The following is a 22902-nucleotide window of genomic DNA, read 5'->3' on the forward strand; positions in this document are numbered from 1 at the left end:
AGTTATCAATGCCCTCTTGTGGTTAAACATGGAGCCAGCGATGAAGATAAATGTTTGGGAGGATTGGCTGCAACACAACTATTAAATTGGGAAATTTACTTTTTGACTTTTATTTATTGTGAAACACTCCAGCTGGGCAGTTTAGAGATAACAGTTGTTCTTGTATAAACCTCTTCACACCACCCAGTAATGTATTTCTACAAGTACATTTGTTGCAGCCTTTAAGAAACAACAATGAATATGTTTGATGGACACCACAAGGAGGCAGCAAATATATATTACCATTGAGTGTTCTCTGTCCATCAGTGTTCTCTGTCTTGGTTGTGTGGTTTATATAGTAATATTTTAGTAGCCTAGTGTTTGCTAAAGCAAGAATCACTTATCTCTCTCTCTCTCTCTCTCTCTCTTTTTTTTTTTTTATTACTCAAGCTTTATGTTTGGGATTTGAACAAACCATCCAGCAACCACCTAGCAATGCCATAGCAACATGTGAACAACCACTCAGAACACCTTAGCAATATCATTGCAACACCTTGGCAACCACATACAATCAAATTTAATTAGTTAAGTGCAATTAACACATGCTCATGTTTAAGAAAATCAAAATATATCATTCTTCCAAAACATAAAAAAAAAAAAAAAAAAACACTATATAAAAATGTTTCCCGTTTTAGCGGGAAATTGTGTACATTGGCCTATGTCACTCACCCGTGCGTTTCTCGTCATATATCCATAAATAAAGAGAAGTTGCTCAGGCTACTTTGACTAGTGATGGTAGAAACAAAGCTTTTCGAAACTTTGAGTCAATTGAACCAATTGTTTCGCAATGTGATTCAGTGTTTCGAAGCGCTCGAAACTCCACACGCTAGTGACTCCTGCTGGTCAGAACATTGTAAATGCAACAAAAACTTAGTTCAAGCATATGTAAAAACACCTTTTACAAAACAACTGTAAATGTTTTGTTGAAGGTTTAATCTATTAGATGCAGTAAAAAATAGTATTTATGGGTTGTTTTATTAAATTGTAGGGCTTGTTTATTTTATTTTGTGTAGAGCTCAGTTAATCATACCAATAAGAGACTTTTAACCACAACTCTTCCTTTTTATTATACAAATGTGCACAATATCCCAGTCACAGTCGTGCCGCGTTTTTTTTATAAGAAAATGCCACTTTTGTTTTGTTTGCACAAATTTGTTTTGTGGCTTGATCTCTTGAAGTTATTTACTTTTACACTATAAGCCTGATGTTGGAATACGTTTATTGACGTGGTAGATTAAAAATTAAAAAATATATTCTTTTAGTGTCATAATTATTATAGTTAAGCTAAAACTAAAACCTTGAAAAAAACCTTGTTTCTTGAAATAAAATAAACGTTAACTGAAATAAAATAAATATATATAAACTTACAATGCTTGATGTGCTAAAATAACTGAAATAAAAATGTATTAAAAAAAATACATAGACTAATAAAAATGACAAAAACAACTAAATTAAAACTAACTAAAATTAAAATAGAAAATATAAAAATAAAAAATAAAACTAATTCAAAATATTAAGAAAAAGAATAATACCTCAAAATAGCACTGTAGGGAAAAAATCAAATGCCAAGACTAACAATGCTTAAGTCTTATAATCTAGAAATTATGTTTATCATATGATTAAGAAAGAGTATTAGAGCAAAAGACAAAAGCTATTGCCTTATTTATCCAGCCAAGCAACCTTACTCCAAAATCCCTGGCTTGTGTTGTAAGATTAATTACAATGGAATTTCCCCTCCTTTTCCCCCAGTGACAGAGGAGAACAATGAACAGTTGAATGAAGGTTGAATGGACAGATTGGAGAGGAGTGTAAATGACAGTGGGAGGTAAACCCAAGAGATGACACGGGTCACCACATGTGCGAAAGAAATCTGATGGATTTTCTATTATCTAGTTCTCAAAATAAATTGACAAACAATAGCCTGACTGTGTATTTGTGACCTAAATAACAATTATTTGTTTATTTTTATTATTATTTGTGCACTATAATTGTCATAAAGCTGTTATAGCATCATATTTTTAGTCAGTATATTATTAGCTGAATAAACTGAGGCAGTGCCTGAGGGTCGTTTAACCCTTCGGGAGCCATTCATATGGAGAGGGTCTTTGTGCTAATTCTTTGAGAGATGGTAGATTTTTGGATCTCTTCTTAGATTTCAAAGGTGAGAGGGGTCACTTGATCTGCTGGTGCTTGTTAGGAGGGGCTTCATGACATGCAATAGCTTAGGAGCTCTTCTATAATAATGTCAGTATAGTGTTTGTGTGTGCGCACATATAGTGTGGGTGGGAATAGTAGCTTGGCAAACCTAATTCCCTAACTGGTAATTCATCTTCCAAGCTGGACTTCCAGTTGATTTCCAAGTGATAAGCTTTAGACAAATTGGTGTGTTTTTAATTTGCCAGAGAATTCTAGAACATTAGTTGACATTGCTTATTAGTCAGTCTGATTGAAGAGATCATTATGAGCACTGTTAGGTGTCAGGCTTATTTATTCCTTGAACATTCCTATTAATCTTCCCTGAGGGATATATTTTGGATTCAAATGTTTTAGCAAATGTTTTTTGTCTGAATGCTCCTGACCCGTTTACCTTAAACACTATTTATAGCCTGTACACAGAAACTTTTTTAAAAAGCCATATAATCTTCCGGAGAATGCTGAAGAATTAGTGTTTATCCATTAAATCAAAGGAGTTTTTCTTGATCTGCAGCATTGAGGTCAAATCAATTATAGTTCATATCTTGACCGAATACCTGGAGTCTTGTTTAGTTTCTAGATCCTATAGATCCTACTACTCTAGATTAAATCCTAAAGTAAACCAGACTTTAATCCCCGGTTTCACAGACAAGGCTTAAGCCTAGTCCCAGACTAAAATGCAAGTTTGAGCTGGTTTAACTTAAAGCAACTTCACAGACATATCTTAAAATATGTCATTACCATTGTTTTGTCTCAAGATGCAGACCAGGTAATGTTTTTTTTTTCTACGGCATGTTTATGAAAGCTACTCAAATGTCCTAATTGAACTAAGGTCTAATCCTGGCTCAATTTAAGCCCTGTCTGTGAAACCAGGCCTATATGTTAGATAACGTGTTTGTCAAATTTCATAGCCAATTATGTACAGTTAGCATTATTTTATCTAATTTTATTTTTTGCTTATTGGGGAAATTGTACACAAATGTTTTCTGTTCCTTTTCTTTTACTGCTCAAAACTTATTTTATTGCAACAGGCCGGCAGAGAGGATTGTTCATCGCTGTTCAAATCAGATTTGTTTTATGCTCTTCCATCATGTTTCACTTATCACATTGTGTTGACAACTCTTAAGTACTGAGCGATATAAGCCGTGATGCGGGCAGACAGGTCTCTTCATAGTGTTTCCTGTACATGCCGATGATGTGTGTGGGCAGATGTTTGTAACGTGGCAGTGTTATGTGTCACTGGAAATATCTACAACATCTGGAAAAAAAACTATTATATGAACTGATGAAACAGGTGGAGGTCTTTCCATTCTCTAGCAACATCTCCAATAAAAGAGTTTTTTTACCGACCACTTTAGTTTTCTTTCTCCAATTTTTTGAGAGGAGATATTCCTTTATAAAAGCATCCAAAATTCCTTTAAGCTCCATCCACACACAGAATAGAATAAGCATATTTTAAGCCAATACATCAACATCTCTCATCATCGGGGTGGGGGAACGGATTTCGACAGCTGAACAATTTGCCGTCGGATTCTGTTCCCCCTATGTTTCTTACACAATGAGGTTCTAATATGTATTACATATAAACAAATTATTACCCTCTTTAGCCTAGTGGACAGTGCACAGGAATTTAGTATTTTTGAGCTTTGGGCAACCCGAGTTCAAGTCCCAGCTCGTCCAACTTTCTTGATCCTATACTGTCTTATCATAATAAAAGGCAAAAAAATATTTTTTAAACTGATGCCAGTTAAGCTCCATCCACACAAAATAGAATCAGCATATTTTAAGCCATTACATCAACACCTTTCATAATGGGAGTGGGGGAACGGATTCTGACAGCTGGTTTGTTTGCCATCGGATTCTGTTCCCCTCATATTTCTAACACACTGAGGTTCTATTATTTATCAAATTGATGCTGGTTAAGCTCCATCCACACACAGAATAGAATAAGCATATTTTAAGCCAATACATCAACATCTCTCATCATCGGGGTGGGGGAACGGATTTCGACAGCTGGACAATTTGCCGTCGGATTCTGTTCCCCCTATGTTTCTTACACAATGAGGTTTTAATATGTATTAAATAGAAGCTAATAGTTACCTTCTTTAGCCTAGTGGACAGTACACAGGAATTTTTTTTTTTTTTAGCTTTGGGCAACCCGAGTTCAAGTCCCAGCTCGTCCAACTTTCTTGATCCTATACTGTCTTATCATAATAAAAGGCAAAAAAATACTCTTTAAACTGATGCCAGTTAAGCTCCATCCACACAAAATAGAATCAGCATATTTTAAGCCAATACATCAACATCTCTCATTATCGGGGTGGGGGAACGGATTTCGACAGCTGAACAATTTGCTGTCGGATTCCATTCCCCCTATGTTTCTTACACAATGAGGTTCTAATATGTATTAAATAGTAGTTGTAAGCTAGCCTCATTAGCCTAGTGGACAGTACACAGACTTTCATTATTTTTGAGCTTTGGAGTGACCCGAGTTCAGGTCCCGGCTCGTCCAACTTTCTTGATCCTATACTGTCTTATCATAATAAAAGGCAATAAAATATTTTTAAACTGATGCCAGTTAAGCTCCATCCACACAAAATAGAATCAGCATTTTTTAAGCCATTACATCAACACCTCTCATAATGGGAGTGGGGGAACGGATTCCGACAGCTGGTTTGTTTGCCGTCGGATTCTGTTCCCCCCATATTTCTGACACACTGAGGTTCTATTATTTATCAAAATTGATGCTGGTTAAGCTCCATCCACACACAGAATAGAATAAGCATATTTTAAGCCAATACATCAACATCTCTCATCATTGGGGTGGGGGAACGGATTTCGACAGCTGAACAATTTGCCGTCGGAATCTGTTCCCCCTATGTTTCTTAGACAATGAGGTTCTAATATGTATTACATATAAACAAATTATTACCCTCTTTAGCCTAGTGGACAGTGCACAGGAATTTAGTATTTTTGAGCTTTGGGCAACCCGAGTTCAAGTCGCAACTCGTCCAACTTTCTTGATCCTATACTGTCTTATCATAATAAAAGGCAAAAAAATATTTTTTAAACTGATGCCAGTTAAGCTCCATCCACACAAAATAGAATCAGCATATTTTAAGCCATTACATCAACACCTTTCCTAATGGGAGTGGGGGAACGGATTCTGACAGCTGGTTTGTTTGCCATCGGATTCTGTTCCCCCCATATTTCTAACACACTGAGGTTCTATTATTTATCAAATTGATGCTGGTTAAGCTCCATCCACACACAGAATAGAATAAGCATATTTTAAGCCAATACATCAACATCTCTCATCATCGGGGTGGGGGAACGGATTTCGACAGCTGGACAATTTGCCGTCGAATTCTGTTCCCCCTATGTTTCTTACACAATGAGGTTCTAATATGTATTAAATAGAAGCTAATTGTTACCTTCTTTAGCCTAGTGGACAGTACACAGGAATTTTTTTTTTTTTTAGCTTTGGGCAACCCGAGTTCAAGTCCCAGCTCGTCCAACTTTCTTGATCCTATACTGTCTTATCATAATAAAAGGCAAAAAAATACTCTTTAAACTGATGCCAGTTAAGCTCCATCCACACAAAATAGAATCAGCATATTTTAAGCCAATACATCAACATCTCTCATCATCGGGGTGGGGGAACGGATTTCGACAGCTGAACAATTTGCTGTCGGATTCCGTTCCCCCTATGTTTCTTACACAATGAGGTTCTAATATGTATTAAATAGTAGCTGTAAGCTAGCCTCATTAGCCTAGTGGACAGTACACAGACTTTCATTATTTTTGAGCTTTGGGGTGACCCGAGTTCAGGTCCCGGCTCGTCCAACTTTCTTGATCCTATACTGTCTTATCATAATAAAAGGCAATGAAATATTTTTAAACTGATGCCAGTTAAGCTCCATCCACACAAAATAGAATCAGCATTTTTTAAGCCATTACATCAACACCTCTCATAATGGGAGTGGGGGAACGGATTCCGACAGCTGGTTTGTTTGCCGTCGGATTCTGTTCCCCCCATATTTCTGACACACTGAGGTTCTATTATTTATCAAAATTGATGCTGGTTAAGCTCCATCCACACACAGAATAGAATAAGCATATTTTAAGCCAATACATCAACATCTCTCATCATTGGGGTGGGGGAACGGATTTCGACAGCTGGACAATTTGCCGTCGGATTCTGTTCCCCCTATGTTTTTTAGACAATGAGGTTCTAATATGTATTAAATGGAAGCAAATTATTACCTTCTTTAGCCTAGTGGACAGTGCATAGGAATTTAGGTTTTTTTTTTAGCTTTGGGCAACCCGAGTTCAAGTCCCGGCTCGTCCAACTTTCTTGATCCTATACTGTCTTATCATAATAAAAGGCAAAAAAAAATACTCTTTAAACTGATGCCAGTTAAGCTCCATCCACACAAAATAGAATCAGCATATTTTAAGCCAATACATCAACATCTCTCATCATCGGGGTGGGGGAACGGATTTCGACAGCTGGACAATTTGCCGTCGAATTCTGTTCCCCCTATGTTTCTTACACAATGAGGTTCTAATATGTATTAAATAGTGATTAAAAACTAGCCTCATTAGTCTAGTGGACATTGCACAGACATTCATTATTTTTGAGCTTTTGGCAACCCGAGTTCAAGTCCCGGCTCGTCCAACTTTATTGATCCTATACTGTCTTATCATAATAAAAGGCAAAAAAATATTTTTTAAACTGATGCCAGTTAAGCTCCATCCACACAAAATATAATCAGCATTTTTTAAAGCCATTACATCAACACTTCTCATAATGGGAGTGGGGGAACGGATTCCGACAGCTGGTTTGTGTGCCGTCGGATTCTGTTCCCCCCATATTTCTGACACACTGAGGTTCTATTATTTATCAAAATTGATGCTGGTTAAGCTCCATCCACACACAGAATAGAATAAGCATATTTTAAGCCAATACATCAACATCTCTCATCATTGGGGTGGGGGAACGGATTTCGACAGCTGGACAATTTGCCGTCGGATTCTGTTCCCCCTATGTTTCTTACACAATGAGGTTCTAATATGTATTAAATAGAAGCAAATTATTACCTTCTTTAGCCTAGTGGACAGTGCATAGGAATTTAGTTTTTTTTTTAGCTTTGGGCAACCCGAGTTCAAGTCCCAGCTCGTTCAACTTTCTTGATCCGATACTGTCTTATCATAATAAAAGGCAAAAAAATACTCTTTAAACTGATGCCAGTTAAGCTCCATCCACAAAAAATAGAATCAGCATATTTTAAGCCAATACATCAACATCTCTCATCATCGGGGTGGGGGAACGGATTTCGACAGCTGAACAATTTGCCGTCGGATTCCGTTCCCCCTATGTTTCTTACACAATGAGGTTCTAATATGTATTAAATAATAGTTGTAAGCTAGCCTCATTAGCCTAATGGACAGTGCACAAACATTCGTTATTTTTGAGCTTTGGGCGACCCGAGTTCAGGTCCCGGCTCGTCCAACTTTCTTGATCCTATACTGTCTTATCATAATAAAAGGCAAAAAAATACTCTTTAAACTGATGCCAGTTAAGCTCCATCCACACACAAAATAGAATCAGCATTTTTTAAGCCATTACATCAACACATCTCATAATGGGAGTGGGGAAACGGATTATGACAGCTGGTTTGTTTGCCGTCGGATTCTGTTCCCCCCATATTTCTGACACACTGAGGTCCTAATATTTATCAAATTGATGCTGGTTAAGCTCCATCCACACACAGAATAGAATAAGCATATTTTAAGCCAATACATCAACATCTCTCATCATCGGGGTGGGGGAACGGATTTCGACAGTTGAACAATTTGCCGTCGGATTCTGTTCCCCCTATGTTTCTTACACAATGAGGTTCTAATATGTATTAAATAGAAGCAAATTATTACCTTCTTTAGCCTAGTGGACAGTGCATAGGAATTTAGTTTTTTTTTAGCTTTGGGCAACCCGAGTTCAAGTCCCGGCTCGTCCAACTTTCTTGATCCTATACTGTCTTATCATAATAAAAGGCAAAAAAATACTCTTTAAACTGATGCCAGTTAAGCTCCATCCACACAAAATAGAATCAGCATATTTTAAGCCAAGACATCAACATCTCTCATCATCGGGGTGGGGGAACGAATTTCGACAGCTGGTTTGTTTGCCGTCGGATTCTGTTCCCCCCATATTTCTGACACACTGAGGTTCTATTATTTATCAAAATTGATGCTGGTAAAGCTCCATCCACACACAGAATAGAATAAGCATATTTTAAGCCAATACATCAACATCTCTCATCATTGGGGTGGGGGAACGGATTTCGACAGCTGGACAATTTGCCGTCGGATTCTGTTCCCCCTATGTTTCTTAGACAATGAGGTTCTAATATGTATTAAATAGTGGCAAATTATTACCTTCTTTAGCCTAGTGGACAGTGCATAGGAATTTAGGTTTTTTTTTAGCTTTGGGCAACCCGAGTTCAAGTCCCGGCTCGTCCAACTTTCTTGATCCTATACTGTCTTATCATAATAAAAGGCAAAAAAAAAACTCTTTAAACTGATGCCAGTTAAGCTCCATCCACACAAAATAGAATCAGCATATTTTAAGCCAATACATCAACATCTCTCATCATCGGGGTGGGGGAACGGATTTCGACAGCTGAACAATTTGCCGTCGGATTCCGTTCCCTCTATGTTTCTTACACAATGAGGTTCTAATATGTATTAAATAATATTTGTAAGCTAGCCTCATTAGCCTAATGGACAGTGCACAAACATTCGTTATTTTTGAGCTTTGGGCGACCCGAGTTCAGGTCCCGGCTCGTCCAACTTTATTGATCCTATACTGTCTTATCATAATAAAAGGCAAAAAAATACTCTTTAAACTGATGCCAGTTAAGCTCCATCCACACACAAAATAGAATCAGCATTTTTTAAGCCATTACATCAACACATCTCATAATGGGAGTGGGGGAACGGATTATGACAGCTGGTTTGTTTGCCGTCGGATTCTGTTCCCCCCATATTTCTGACACACTGAGGTCCTAATATTTATCAAATTGATGCTGGTTAAGCTCCATCCACACACAGAATAGAATAAGCATATTTTAAGCCAATACATCAACATCTCTCATCATCGGGGTGGGGGAACGGATTTCGACAGTTGAACAATTTGCCGTCGGATTCTGTTCCCCCTATGTTTCTTACACAATGAGGTTCTAATATGTATTAAATAGAAGCAAATTATTACCTTCTTTAGCCTAGTGGACAGTGCATAGGAATTTAGTTTTTTTTTAGCTTTGGGCAACCCGAGTTCAAGTCCCGGCTCGTCCAACTTTCTTGATCCTATACTGTCTTATCATAATAAAAGGCAAAAAAATACTCTTTAAACTGATGCCAGTTAAGCTCCATCCACACAAAATAGAATCAGCATATTTTAAGCCAAGACATCAACATCTCTCATCATCGGGGTGGGGGAACGAATTTCGACAGCTGAACAATTTGCCGTCGGATTCCGTTCCCCCTATGTTTCTTACACAATGAGGTTCTAATATGTATTAAATAGTAGCTGCAAGCTAGCCTCATTAGCCTAGTGGACAGTACACAGACATTCATTATTTTTGAGCTTTGGGGCGACCCGAGTTCAGGTCCCGGCTCGTCCAACTTTCTTGATCCTATACTGTCTTATCATAATAAAAGGCAATAAAATATTTTTAAACTGATGCCAGTTAAGCTCCATCCACACAAAATAGAATCAGCATTTTTTAAGCCATTACATCAACACCTCTCATAATGGGAGTGGGGGAACGGATTCCGACAGCTGGTTTGTTTGCCGTCGGATTCTGTTCCCCACATATTTCTGACACACTGAGGTTCTATTATTTATCAAAATTGATGCTGGTTAAGCTCCATCCACACACAGAATAGAATAAGCATATTTTAAGCCAATACATCAACATCTCTCATCATTGGGGTGGGGGAACGGATTTCGACAGCTGGACAATTTGCCGTCGGATTCTGTTCCCCCTATGTTTCTTAGACAATGAGGTTCTAATATGTATTAAATAGTGGCAAATTATTACCTTCTTTAGCCTAGTGGACAGTGCATAGGAATTTAGTTTTTTTTTTTTAGCTTTGGGCAACCCGAGTTCAAGTCCCGGCTCGTCCAACTTTCTTGATCCTATAATGTCTTATCATAATAAAAGGCAAAAAAATACTCTTTTAACTGATGCCAGTTAAGCTCCATCCACACAAAATAGAATCAGCATTTTTTAAGCCATTACATCAACACCTCTCATAATGGGAGTGGGGGAACGGATTCCGACAGCTGGTTTGTTTGCCGTCGGATTCTGTTCCCCCCATATTTCTGACACACTGAGGTTCTATTATTTATCAAAATTGATGCTGGTAAAGCTCCATCCACACACAGAATAGAATAAGCATATTTTAAGCCAATACATCAACATCTCTCATCATTGGGGTGGGGGAACGGATTTCGACAGCTGGACAATTTGCCGTCGGATTCTGTTCCCCCTATGTTTCTTAGACAATGAGGTTCTAATATGTATTAAATAGTGGCAAATTATTACCTTCTTTAGCCTAGTGGACAGTGCATAGGAATTTAGGTTTTTTTTTAGCTTTGGGCAACCCGAGTTCAAGTCCCGGCTCGTCCAACTTTCTTGATCCTATACTGTCTTATCATAATAAAAGGCAAAAAAAACCTCTTTAAACTGATGCCAGTTAAGCTCCATCCACACAAAATAGAATCAGCATATTTTAAGCCAATACATCAACATCTCTCATCATCGGGGTGGGGGAACGGATTTCGACAGCTGAACAATTTGCCGTCGGATTCCGTTCCCTCTATGTTTCTTACACAATGAGGTTCTAATATGTATTAAATAATATTTGTAAGCTAGCCTCATTAGCCTAATGGACAGTGCACAAACATTCGTTATTTTTGAGCTTTGGGCGACCCGAGTTCAGGTCCCGGCTCGTCCAACTTTCTTGATCCTATACTGTCTTATCATAATAAAAGGCAATAAAATACTCTTTAAACTGATGCCAGTTAAGCTCCATCCACACACAAAATAGAATCAGCATTTTTTAAGCCATTACATCAACACCTCTCATAATGGGAGTGGGGGAACGGATTTCGACAGCTGGACAATTTGCCGTCGGATTCTGTTCCCCCTATGTTTCTTAGACAATGAGGTTCTAATATGTATTAAATAGTGGCAAATTATCACCTTCTTTAGCCTAGTGGACAGTGCATAGGAATTTAGTTTTTTTTTTTAGCTTTGGGCAACCCGAGTTCAAGTCCCGGCTCGTCCAACTTTCTTGATCCTATACTGTCTTATCATAATAAAAGGCAAAAAAATACTCTTTAAACTGATGCCAGTTAAGCTCCATCCACACAAAATAGAATCAGCATATTTTAAGCCAATACATCAACATCTCTCATCATCGGGGTGGGGGAACGGATTTCGACAGCTGAACAATTTGCCGTCGGATTCCGTTCCCTCTATGTTTCTTACACAATGAGGTTCTAATATGTATTAAATAATAGTTGTAAGCTAGCCTCATTAGCCTAATGGACAGTGCACAAACATTCGTTATTTTTGAGCTTTGGGCGACCCGAGTTCAGGTCCCGGCTCGTCCAACTTTATTGATCCTATACTGTCTTATCATAATAAAAGGCAAAAAAATACTCTTTAAACTGATGCCAGTTAAGCTCCATCCACACACAAAATAGAATCAGCATTTTTTAAGCCATTACATCAACACCTCTCATAATGGGAGTGGGGAAACGGATTCCGACAGCTGGTTTGTTTGCCGTCGTATTCTGTTCCCCCCATATTTCTGACACACTGAGATTCTATTATTTATCAAAATTGATACTGGTTAAGCTCCATCCACACACAGAATAGAATAAGCATATTTTAAGCCAATACATCAACATCTCTCATCATTGGGGTGGGGGAACGGATTTCGACAGCTGCACAATTTGCCGTCGGATTCTGTTCCCCCTATGTTTCTTAGACAATGAGGTTCTAATATGTATTAAATAGAGGCAAATTATTACCTTCTTTAGCCTAGTGGACAGTGCATAGGAATTTAGTTTTTTTTTTAGCTTTGGGCAACCCGAGTTCAAGTCCCAGCTCGTCCAACTTTCTTGATCCTATACTGTCTTATCATAATAAAAGGCAAAAAAATACTCTTTAAACTGATGCCAGTTAAGCTCCATCCACACAAAATAGAATCAGCATATTTTAAGCCAATACATCAACATCTCTCATCATCGGGGTGGGGGAACGGATTTCGACAGCTGAACAATTTGCCGTCGGATTCCGTTCCCCCTATGTTTCTTACACAATGAGGTTCTAATATGTATTAAATAATAGTTGTAAGCTAGCCTCATTAGCCTAATGGACAGTGCACAAACATTCGTTATTTTTGAGCTTTGGGCGACCCGAGTTCAGGTCCCGGCTCGTCCAACTTTCTTGATCCTATACTGTCTTATCATAATAAAAGGCAAAAAAATACTCTTTAAACTGATGCCAGTTAAGCTCCATCCACACACAAAATAGAATCAGCATTTTTTAAGCCATTACATCAACAAATCTCATAATGGGAGTGGGGGAACGGATTATGACAGCTGGTTTGTTTGCCGTCGGATTCTGTTCCCCCCATATTTCTGACACACTGAGGTCCTAATATTTATCAAATTGATGCTGGTTAAGCTCCATCCACACACAGAATAGAATAAGCATATTTTAAGCCAATACATCAACATCTCTCATCATCGGGGTGGGGGAACGGATTTCGACAGTTGAACAATTTGCCGTCGGATTCTGTTCCCCCTATGTTTCTTACACAATGAGGTTCTAATATGTATTAAATAGAAGCAAATTATTACCTTCTTTAGCCTAGTGGACAGTGCATAGGAATTTAGTTTTTTTTTAGCTTTGGGCAACCCGAGTTCAAGTCCCGGCTCGTCCAACTTTCTTGATCCTATACTGTCTTATCATAATAAAAGGCAAAAAAATACTCTTTTAACTGATGCCAGTTAAGCTCCATCCACACAAAATAGAATCAGCATTTTTTAAGCCATTACATCAACACCTCTCATAATGGGAGTGGGGGAACGGATTCCGACAGCTGGTTTGTTTGCCGTCGGATTCTGTTCCCCCCATATTTCTGACACACTGAGGTTCTATTATTTATCAAAATTGATGCTGGTAAAGCTCCATCCACACACAGAATAGAATAAGCATATTTTAAGCCAATACATCAACATCTCTCATCATTGGGGTGGGGGAACGGATTTCGACAGCTGGACAATTTGCCGTCGGATTCTGTTCCCCCTATGTTTCTTAGACAATGAGGTTCTAATATGTATTAAATAATATTTGTAAGCTAGCCTCATTAGCCTAATGGACAGTGCACAAACATTCGTTATTTTTGAGCTTTGGGCGACCCGAGTTCAGGTCCCGGCTCGTCCAACTTTATTGATCCTATACTGTCTTATCATAATAAAAGGCAAAAAAATACTCTTTAAACTGATGCCAGTTAAGCTCCATCCACACACAAAATAGAATCAGCATTTTTTAAGCCAATACATCAACATCTCTCATCATTGGGGTGGGGGAACGGATTTCGACAGCTGGACAATTTGCCGTCGGATTCTGTTCCCCCTATGTTTCTTAGACAATGAGGTTCTAATATGTATTAAATAGTGGCAAATTATTACCTTCTTTAGCCTAGTGGACAGTGCATAGGAATTTAGTTTTTTTTTTTTAGCTTTGGGCAACCCGAGTTCAAGTCCCGGCTCGTCCAACTTTCTTGATCCTATACTGTCTTATCATAATAAAAGGCAAAAAAATACTCTTTAAACTGATGCCAGTTAAGCTCCATCCACACAAAATAGAATCAGCATATTTTAAGCCAATACATCAACATCTCTCATCATCGGGGTGGGGGAACGGATTTCGACAGCTGAACAATTTGCCGTCGGATTCCGTTCCCTCTATGTTTCTTACACAATGAGGTTCTAATATGTATTAAATAGTAGCTGCAAGCTAGCCTCATTAGCCTAGTGGACAGTACACAGACATTCATTATTTTTGAGCTTTGGGGCGACCCGAGTTCAGGTCCCGGCTCGTCCAACTTTCTTGATCCTATACTGTCTTATCATAATAAAAGGCAATAAAATATTTTTAAACTGATGCCAGTTAAGCTCCATCCACACAAAATAGAATCAGCATTTTTTAAGCCATTACATCAACACCTCTCATAATGGGAGTGGGGGAACGGATTCCGACAGCTGGTTTGTTTGCCGTCGGATTCTGTTCCCCACATATTTCTGACACACTGAGGTTCTATTATTTATCAAAATTGATGCTGGTTAAGCTCCATCCACACACAGAATAGAATAAGCATATTTTAAGCCAATACATCAACATCTCTCATCATTGGGGTGGGGGAACGGATTTCAACAGCTGGACAATTTGCCGTTGGATTCTGTTCCCCCTATGTTTCTTAGACAATGAGGTTCTAATATGTATTAAATAGTGGCAAATTATTACCTTCTTTAGCCTAGTGGACAGTGCATAGGAATTTAGTTTTTTTTTTTTAGCTTTGGGCAACCCGAGTTCAAGTCCCGGCTCGTCCAACTTTCTTGATCCTATACTGTCTTATCATAATAAAAGGCAAAAAAATACTCTTTAAACTGATGCCAGTTAAGCTCCATCCACACACAAAATAGAATCAGCATTTTTTAAGCCAATACATCAACATCTCTCATCATTGGGGTGGGGGAACAGATTTCGACAGCTGGACAATTTGCCGTCGGATTCTGTTCCCCCTATGTTTCTTAGACAATGAGGTTCTAATATGTATTAAATAGTGGCAAATTATTACCTTCTTTAGCCTAGTGGACAGTGCATAGGAATTTAGTTTTTTTTTTTAGCTTTGGGCAACCCGAGTTCAAGTCCCGGCTCGTCCAACTTTCTTGATCCTATACTGTCTTATCATAATAAAAGGCAAAAAAATACTCTTTAAACTGATGCCAGTTAAGCTCCATCCACACAAAATAGAATCAGCATATTTTAAGCCAATACATCAACATCTCTCATCATCGGGGTGGGGGAACGGATTTCGACAGCTGAACAATTTGCCGTCGGATTCCGTTCCCTCTATGTTTCTTACACAATGAGGTTCTAATATGTATTAAATAGTAGTTGCAAGCTAGCCTCATTAGCCTAGTGGACAGTACACAGACATTCATTATTTTTGAGCTTTGGGGCGACCCGAGTTCAGGTCCCGGCTCGTCCAACTTTCTTGATCCTATACTGTCTTATCATAATAAAAGGCAATAAAATATTTTTAAACTGATGCCAGTTAAGCTCCATCCACACAAAATAGAATCAGCATTTTTTAAGCCATTACATCAACACCTCTCATAATGGGAGTGGGGGAACGGATTCCGACAGCTGGTTTGTTTGCCGTCGTATTCTGTTCCCCACATATTTCTGACACACTGAGGTTCTATTATTTATCAAAATTGATGCTGGTTAAGCTCCATCCACACACAGAATAGAATAAGCATATTTTAAGCCAATACATCAACATCTCTCATCATTGGGGTGGGGGAACGGATTTCGACAGCTGGACAATTTGCCGTCGGATTCTGTTCCCCCTATGTTTCTTAGACAATGAGGTTCTAATATGTATTAAATAGTGGCAAATTATTACCTTCTTTAGCCTAGTGGACAGTGCATAGGAATTTAGTTTTTTTTTTTTAGCTTTGGGCAACCCGAGTTCAAGTCCCGGCTCGTCCAACTTTCTTGATCCTATACTGTCTTATCATAATAAAAGGCAAAAAAATACTCTTTTAACTGATGCCAGTTAAGCTCCATCCACACAAAATAGAATCAGCATTTTTTAAGCCATTACATCAACACCTCTCATAATGGGAGTGGGGGAACGGATTCCGACAGCTGGTTTGTTTGCCGTCGGATTCTGTTCCCCCCATATTTCTGACACACTGAGGTTCTATTATTTATCAAAATTGATGCTGGTAAAGCTCCATCCACACACAGAATAGAATAAGCATATTTTAAGCCAATACATCAACATCTCTCATCATTGGGGTGGGGGAACGGATTTCGACAGCTGGACAATTTGCCGTCGGATTCTGTTCCCCCTATGTTTCTTAGACAATGAGGTTCTAATATGTATTAAATAGTGGCAAATTATTACCTTCTTTAGCCTAGTGGACAGTGCATAGGAATTTAGGTTTTTTTTTAGCTTTGGGCAACCCGAGTTCAAGTCCCGGCTCGTCCAACTTTCTTGATCCTATACTGTCTTATCATAATAAAAGGCAAAAAAATACTCTTTAAACTGATGCCAGTTAAGCTCCATCCACACAAAATAGAATCAGCATATTTTAAGCCAATACATCAACATCTCTCATCATCGGGGTGGGGGAACGGATTTCGACAGCTGAACAATTTGCCGTCGGATTCCGTTCCCTCTATGTTTCTTACACAATGAGGTTCTAATATGTATTAAATAGTAGCTGCAAGCTAGCCTCATTAGCCTAGTGGACAGTACACAGACATTCATTATTTTTGAGCTTTGGGGCGACCCGAGTTCAGGTCCCGGCTCGTCCAACTTTCTTGATCCTATACTGTCTTATCATAATAAAAGGCAATAAAATATTTTTAAACTGATGCCAGTTAAGCTCCATCCACACAAAATAGAATCAGCATTTTTTAAGCCATTACATCAACACCTCTCATAATGGGAGTGGGGGAACGGATTCCGACAGCTGGTTTGTTTGCCGTCGTATTCTGTTCCCCACATATTTCTGACACACTGAGGTTCTATTATTTATCAAAATTGATGCTGGTTAAGCTCCATCCACACACAGAATAGAATAAGCATATTTTAAGCCAATACATCAACATCTCTCATCATTGGGGTGGGGGAACGGATTTCGACAGCTGGACAATTTGCCGTCGGATTCTGTTCCCCCTATGTTTCTTAGACAATGAGGTTCTAATATGTATTAAATAGTGGCAAATTATTACCTTCTTTAGCCTAGTGGACAGTGCATAGGAATTTAGTTTTTTTTTTTTAGCTTTGGGCAACCCGAGTTCAAGTCCCGGCTCGTCCAACTTTCTTGATCCTATACTGTCTTATCATAATAAAAGGCAAAAAAATACTCTTTTAACTGATGCCAGTTAAGCTCCATCCACACAAAATAGAATCAGCATTTTTTAAGCCATTACATCAACACCTCTCATAATGGGAGTGGGGGAACGGATTCCGACAGCTGGTTTGTTTGCCGTCGGATTCTGTTCCCCCCATATTTCTGACACACTGAGGTTCTATTATTTATCAAAATTGATGCTGGTAAAGCTCCATCCACACACAGAATAGAATAAGCATATTTTAAGCCAATACATCAACATCTCTCATCATTGGGGTGGGGGAACGGATTTCGACAGCTGGACAATTTGCCGTCGGATTCTGTTCCCCCTATGTTTCTTAGACAATGAGGTTCTAATATGTATTAAATAGTGGCAAATTATTACCTTCTTTAGCCTAGTGGACAGTGCATAGGAATTTAGTTTTTTTTTTAGCTTTGGGCAACCCGAGTTCAAGTCCCGGCTCGTCCAACTTTCTTGATCCTATACTGTCTTATCATAATAAAAGGCAAAAAAATACTCTTTAAACTGATGCCAGTTAAGCTCCATCCACACAAAATAGAATCAGCATATTTTAAGCCAATACATCAACATCTCTCATCATCGGGGTGGGGGAACGGATTTCGACAGCTGAACAATTTGCCGTCGGATTCCGTTCCCTCTATGTTTCTTACACAATGAGGTTCTAATATGTATTAAATAATATTTGTAAGCTAGCCTCATTAGCCTAATGGACAGTGCACAAGCATTCGTTATTTTTGAGCTTTGGGCGACCCGAGTTCAGGTCCCGGCTCGTCCAACTTTATTGATCCTATACTGTCTTATCATAATAAAAGGCAAAAAAATACTCTTTAAACTGATGCCAGTTAAGCTCCATCCACACACAAAATAGAATCAGCATTTTTTAAGCCATTACATCAACACATCTCATAATGGGAGTGGGGGAACGGATTATGACAGCTGGTTTGTTTGCCGTCGGATTCTGTTCCCCCCATATTTCTGACACACTGAGGTCCTAATATTTATCAAATTGATGCTGGTTAAGCTCCATCCACACACAGAATAGAATAAGCATATTTTAAGCCAATACATCAACATCTCTCATCATTGGGGTGGGGGAACGGATTTCGACAGCTGGACAATTTGCCGTCGGATTCTGTTCCCCCTATGTTTCTTAGACAATGAGGTTCTAATATGTATTAAATAGTGGCAAATTATTACCTTCTTTAGCCTAGTGGACAGTGCATAGGAATTTAGTTTTTTTTTTTTAGCTTTGGGCAACCCGAGTTCAAGTCCCGGCTCGTCCAACTTTCTTGATCCTATACTGTCTTATCATAATAAAAGGCAAAAAAATACTCTTTAAACTGATGCCAGTTAAGCTCCATCCACACAAAATAGAATCAGCATATTTTAAGCCAATACATCAACATCTCTCATCATCGGGGTGGGGGAACGGATTTCGACAGCTGAACAATTTGCCGTCGGATTCCGTTCCCTCTATGTTTCTTACACAATGAGGTTCTAAAATGTATTAAATAATAGTTGTAAGCTAGCCTCATTAGCCTAATGGACAGTGCACAAACATTCGTTATTTTTGAGCTTTGGGTGACCCGAGTTCAGGTCCCAGCTCGTCCAACTTTATTGATCCTATACTGTCTTATCATAATAAAAGGCAAAAAAATACTCTTTAAACTGATGCCAGTTAAGCTCCATCCACACACAAAATAGAATCAGCATTTTTTAAGCCAATACATCAACATCTCTCATCATTGGGGTGGGGGAGCGGATTTCGACAGCTGGACAATTTGCCGTCGGATTCTGTTCCCCCTATGTTTCTTAGACAATGAGGTTCTAATATGTATTAAAAAGTGGCAAATTATTACCTTCTTTAGCCTAGTGGACAGTGCATAGGAATTTAGTTTTTTTTTTTAGCTTTGGGCAACCCGAGTTCAAGTCCCGGCTCGTCCAACTTTCTTGATCCTATACTGTCTTATCATAATAAAAGGCAAAAAAATACTCTTTAAACTGATGCCAGTTAAGCTCCATCCACACAAAATAGAATCAGCATATTTTAAGCCAATACATCAACATCTCTCATCATCGGGGTGGGGGAACGGATTTCGACAGCTGAACAATTTGCCGTCGGATTCCGTTCCCTCTATGTTTCTTACACAATGAGGTTCTAATATGTATTAAATAATATTTGTAAGCTAGCCTCATTAGCCTAATGGACAGTGCACAAACATTCGTTATTTTTGAGCTTTGGGCGACCCGAGTTCAGGTCCCGGCTCGTCCAACTTTCTTGATCCTATACTGTCTTATCATAATAAAAGGCAATAAAATACTCTTTAAACTGATGCCAGTTAAGCTCCATCCACACACAAAATAGAATCAGCATTTTTTAAGCCATTACATCAACACCTCTCATAATGGGAGTGGGGGAACGGATTTCGACAGCTGGACAATTTGCCGTCGGATTCTGTTCCCCCTATGTTTCTTAGACAATGAGGTTCTAATATGTATTAAATAGTGGCAAATTATTACCTTCTTTAGCCTAGTGGACAGTGCATAGGAATTTAGTTTTTTTTTTTAGCTTTGGGCAACCCGAGTTCAAGTCCCGGCTCGTCCAACTTTCTTGATCCTATACTGTCTTATCATAATAAAAGGCAAAAAAATACTCTTTAAACTGATGCCAGTTAAGCTCCATCCACACAAAATAGAATCAGCATATTTTAAGCCAATACATCAACATCTCTCATCATCGGGGTGGGGGAACGGATTTCGACAGCTGAACAATTTGCCGTCGGATTCCGTTCCCTCTATGTTTCTTACACAATGAGGTTCTAATATGTATTAAATAATAGTTGTAAGCTAGCCTCATTAGCCTAATGGACAGTGCACAAACATTCGTTATTTTTGAGCTTTGGGCGACCCGAGTTCAGGTCCCGGCTCGTCCAACTTTATTGATCCTATACTGTCTTATCATAATAAAAGGCAAAAAATACTCTTTAAACTGATGCCAGTTAAGCTCCATCCACACACAAAATAGAATCAGCATTTTTTAAGCCATTACATCAACACCTCTCATAATGGGAGTGGGGAAACGGATTCCGACAGCTGGTTTGTTTGCCGTCGGATTCTGTTCCCCCCATATTTCTGACACACTGAGATTCTATTATTTATCAAAATTGATACTGGTTAAGCTCCATCCACACACAGAATAGAATAAGCATATTTTAAGCCAATACATCAACATCTCTCATCATTGGGGTGGGGGAACGGATTTCGACAGCTGCACAATTTGCCGTCGGATTCTGTTCCCCCTATGTTTCTTAGACAATGAGGTTCTAATATGTATTAAATAGAAGCAAATTATTACCTTCTTTAGCCTAGTGGACAGTGCATAGGAATTTAGTTTTTTTTTTAGCTTTGGGCAACCCGAGTTCAAGTCCCAGCTCGTCCAACTTTCTTGATCCTATACTGTCTTATCATAATAAAAGGCAAAAAAATACTCTTTAAACTGATGCCAGTTAAGCTCCATCCACACAAAATAGAATCAGCATATTTTAAGCCAATACATCAACATCTCTCATCATCGGGGTGGGGGAACGGATTTCGACAGCTGAACAATTTGCCGTCGGATTCCGTTCCCCCTATGTTTCTTACACAATGAGGTTCTAATATGTATTAAATAATAGTTGTAAGCTAGCCTCATTAGCCTAATGGACAGTGCACAAACATTCGTTATTTTTGAGCTTTGGGCGACCCGAGTTCAGGTCCCGGCTCGTCCAACTTTCTTGATCCTATACTGTCTTATCATAATAAAAGGCAAAAAAATACTCTTTAAACTGATGCCAGTTAAGCTCCATCCACACACAAAATAGAATCAGCATTTTTTAAGCCATTACATCAACACATCTCATAATGGGAGTGGGGGAACGGATTATGACAGCTGGTTTGTTTGCCGTCGGATTCTGTTCCCCCCATATTTCTGACACACTGAGGTCCTAATATTTATCAAATTGATGCTGGTTAAGCTCCATCCACACACAGAATAGAATAAGCATATTTTAAGCCAATACATCAACATCTCTCATCATCGGGGTGGGGGAACGGATTTCGACAGTTGAACAATTTGCCGTCAGATTCTGTTCCCCCTATGTTTCTTACACAATGAGGTTCTAATATGTATTAAATAGAAGCAAATTATTACCTTCTTTAGCCTAGTGGACAGTGCATAGGAATTTAGTTTTTTTTTAGCTTTGGGCAACCCGAGTTCAAGTCCCGGCTCGTCCAACTTTCTTGATCCTATACTGTCTTATCATAATAAAAGGCAAAAAAATACTCTTTTAACTGATGCCAGTTAAGCTCCATCCACACAAAATAGAATCAGCATTTTTTAAGCCATTACATCAACACCTCTCATAATGGGAGTGGGGGAACGGATTCCGACAGCTGGTTTGTTTGCCGTCGGATTCTGTTCCCCCCATATTTCTGACACACTGAGGTTCTATTATTTATCAAAATTGATGCTGGTAAAGCTCCATCCACACACAGAATAGAATAAGCATATTGTAAGCCAATACATCAACATCTCTCATCATTGGGGTGAGGGAACGGATTTCGACAGCTGGACAATTTGCCGTCGGATTCTGTTCCCCCTATGTTTCTTAGACAATGAGGTTCTAATATGTATTAAATAGTGGCAAATTATTACCTTCTTTAGCCTAGTGGACAGTGCATAGGAATTTAGGTTTTTTTTTAGCTTTGGGCAACCCGAGTTCAAGTCCCGGCTCGTCCAACTTTCTTGATCCTATACTGTCTTATCATAATAAAAGGCAAAAAAAACCTCTTTAAACTGATGCCAGTTAAGCTCCATCCACACAAAATAGAATCAGCATATTTTAAGCCAATACATCAACATCTCTCATCATCGGGGTGGGGGAACGGATTTCGACAGCTGAACAATTTGCCGTCGGATTCCGTTCCCTCTATGTTTCTTACACAATGAGGTTCTAATATGTATTAAATAATATTTGTAAGCTAGCCTCATTAGCCTAATGGACAGTGCACAAACATTCGTTATTTTTGAGCTTTGGGCGACCCGAGTTCAGGTCCCGGCTCGTCCAACTTTATTGATCCTATACTGTCTTATCATAATAAAAGGCAAAAAAATACTCTTTAAACTGATGCCAGTTAAGCTCCATCCACACACAAAATAGAATCAGCATTTTTTAAGCCATTACATCAACACATCTCATAATGGGAGTGGGGGAACGGATTATGACAGCTGGTTTGTTTGCCGTCGGATTCTGTTCCCCCCATATTTCTGACACACTGAGGTCCTAATATTTATCAAATTGATGCTGGTTAAGCTCCATCCACACACAGAATAGAATAAGCATATTTTAAGCCAATACATCAACAT

General features: G+C 38.7%; 1 protein-coding gene across 3 annotated transcripts in view; it reads left to right on the forward strand.

Moving 5' to 3' along the window:
- Nucleotides 1–22902, forward strand: part of ngfb (nerve growth factor b (beta polypeptide)) — a 75121-nt gene that overhangs the window by 13937 nt on the left and 38282 nt on the right. The window contains exon 1 of one of the 3 annotated variants that reach the window (XM_079884362.1): nt 1859–1864. The exons of the other annotated variants lie outside the window; for them this stretch is intronic. The gene's annotated coding sequence lies outside the window, so the exon portion shown is untranslated. Of the gene's footprint in view, nt 1–1858; nt 1865–22902 lie in introns of those variants that run through there. 3 annotated transcript variants of the gene reach the window in all.

This window comes from Squalius cephalus (genome assembly GCF_949319135.1).
Source record: "Squalius cephalus genome assembly, chromosome: 10".
Taxonomy (NCBI): Eukaryota; Metazoa; Chordata; class Actinopteri; order Cypriniformes; family Leuciscidae; genus Squalius; species Squalius cephalus.